We start from the raw sequence: 2500 nt of genomic DNA, 5'->3' as shown, positions 1-2500 counted from the left end.
ATATCTTCATGATGCAGCAGCCTGGAATAGTTAAACTTCTGAAAGGCTCCAACAGCAAGCCACATAAAACTGCCTTTGCTTATGATTTAACCCAAGTACAGCAGGATCTCCCAGTGCCATACGAAACCATGTGTCTGGCAGCACACACAGCTAGCTTGTCAAGGAGTGAATTATAAGTGCAGGAAATATAAAGTTAACCTACTCTCTGTGCTCTGGGTTATAACATACCCTCCAGTTTCATGTCTGTTGTTGACGTGGGGTGACATAGGAGATTGAGTCTTTTCTTCTGCCCCTTTCTGTTTCTTTTTTTCTCCAATCCGTTCTGCTATCATCTTCCTAAGGTGTGAGAGCTGTGTTGAAAGGATTAAAGACTTTGTTCCAGTCATGAACAGCTCAGGGGAACCATTGGTATGGTATTTTCCTGCTTAGTTGTCTAGCCCTTACCACTCAAGGGGAGGACTGTTTCTCTCCCCAATACACTCCAGGCTTACTATGGCCATTAATGAAGATTTTGCACCCTTACTAAGGGCAACTAGCCCCACAGATTTAAATTCTTCCAATACCTTGACTCCAAGCTCTACTTTGACCATGACTATAAACACTGCTAAAACGACCCCATCCACAACACCAATTAACCCTGAAGTCAAGTCCAGTTCATTTACCCAGGTCATTACTCAACCTCGAGAAAACATTCCTCCTCTCAAACCATTCTCTACTTTACCTCCTCCACCCCTACAGCTTTCTTAATCTACTAATCCCTCCTCCCTTATTACTACTCTACAGCTTTATTGTCCATCTCTCCACAGTACTACCTCTCTAAACATTACTCCCTCTTCCACATGTCCCTGCCCTTCTACTGCCTCAACTTCTGCAAACCTTTTGAATACTCCATTTAGCCCAGCCAAATGGGATTGATTTTTTGTGATCCCCTCTATAGCCCCTCACTCTGACAACTCTCTCCTCTTCCAGCAGTGCCTCCAAAAACAAATAGACAAAGTTTCCTTCAACAGCCACCCCAATCACTCCCGCATTGTCACATCTGAATCCCAAGCTAAAGCATTATCCTAACTGACTTTACTGGCAAACCTATTCCTGCCCAGCCTCATCCCTCCCGTAATACTTGTACTAGAACTGTCTCCATCTCCCTGACAAACTGCCCTGTCTACAACAAGGATTAGTCAGATTGTGGAGAAGACCTTGCCTACCTCATGGACTAGGATGCATGATCAGTACAGTGCTACAAAACTTCCCTAAGAGGCCTCTGTAATTCCTCCACCAATATTGCCAAGATTACTTTATGTAGACTTGACCTCCCACTTAATGTTTATATTGGTGGAGATTCCCTCCCTGACCATATCAATCTCCCCATGTCAGTGTCAGAATTGTTGGCATCTAGGTCACCTTGCCAAAAACTACCACTAGACAGCCCAATTCTCTCTGTGTGCCCAACCTGGTCAATCAATCAAATTGCTTTGCACAATTACCACATGTGCCAATTGTTTGGTTTTTCTTTTACTTTCTTCTCCATTTCTTCAACCCTCTCCCTCTCCCAGTCAGATTCTTTTGCCATTCTAAATCCAGACACCACTATTCTAGATACTCCAATTTCTACTTCCCTGGTAACTACCCCTCTTCCTCACACAACTATCACACAAGACTTACTTACTGTGTCCTCACTTAAATCAGCCTCTCCATCCACCTCTCAAATGTCTGTCCCCTCTTCTCCCTCTCATAAAAAAAAAACTTTGTTTCTCAGACCTCCCCAACCAACTCCAGAAATTCTCAGAGACATTCAAAACTATCTAATTATGATCCTACACTTCATCCATCCCCCAACCTCCCATTCCTGCTATGCTGAAAGTAACTTCCGACATCCATCCTCCTACCCCTTCCTCCCACTCCCTCCCAACGCATCCCATTCCCCCCTACTTCAGCTCCATCATCCTCCCTTCCTTTCCCATTATCCCTTCCGCTTCTCTCTGGATACACATGTTGCCCTTTGTCACATCAACCCCCTTGCTGGATTCTGTCCCTCCTGACATTTTTCCTGAAACTGTAATCTAATCGCCTTTAAAACCCCTTTCTCCTTTTGCTAATTCTTCCCTAACCCTCCAGACATCCTTACAGAATCCCACACTTTTTCCATTGACAACTTTGATCTGAACTGCTATACAATTTCTAAATGTAGCACAAATAATCATCAACTAACCCCCCTCTTCACCCTTTTCACTATTACACCTTTCCATAGTGCTATATAACCTTTGATGTCCAGCACATTTATTTTGGTTTGTAACCATTAACCATTTGTTGCAATGTAAATATTTGTATAGGTAATGAAGCTAAAAAAGACATGAAGCCTACCTTTGATTGACTTTGCCTTCAGTCTACAGCCAAGGCCAAACAAGTAAACAATTTAGTGTGCTCAAATTAGAGCACACTCAACCACACCTGACATGGTGATATGTCAATAATTGTTAGTGAGTTGAGGGAGCTTTCATTG

General features: G+C 43.1%; 1 protein-coding gene across 5 annotated transcripts in view; it reads left to right on the top strand.

Moving 5' to 3' along the window:
• Positions 1–2500, top strand: part of LOC125047300 (transmembrane protein 245-like) — a 31340-nt gene that overhangs the window by 1047 nt on the left and 27793 nt on the right. The window lies entirely within an intron of this gene.

The sequence above is a fragment of the Penaeus chinensis genome, chromosome 4 (genome assembly GCF_019202785.1).
Source record: "Penaeus chinensis breed Huanghai No. 1 chromosome 4, ASM1920278v2, whole genome shotgun sequence".
Classification (NCBI taxonomy): Eukaryota; Metazoa; Arthropoda; class Malacostraca; order Decapoda; family Penaeidae; genus Penaeus; species Penaeus chinensis.
Note: the sequence above shows the minus strand (reverse complement) of the source record. Positions and strands in the feature narration are given on the sequence as shown.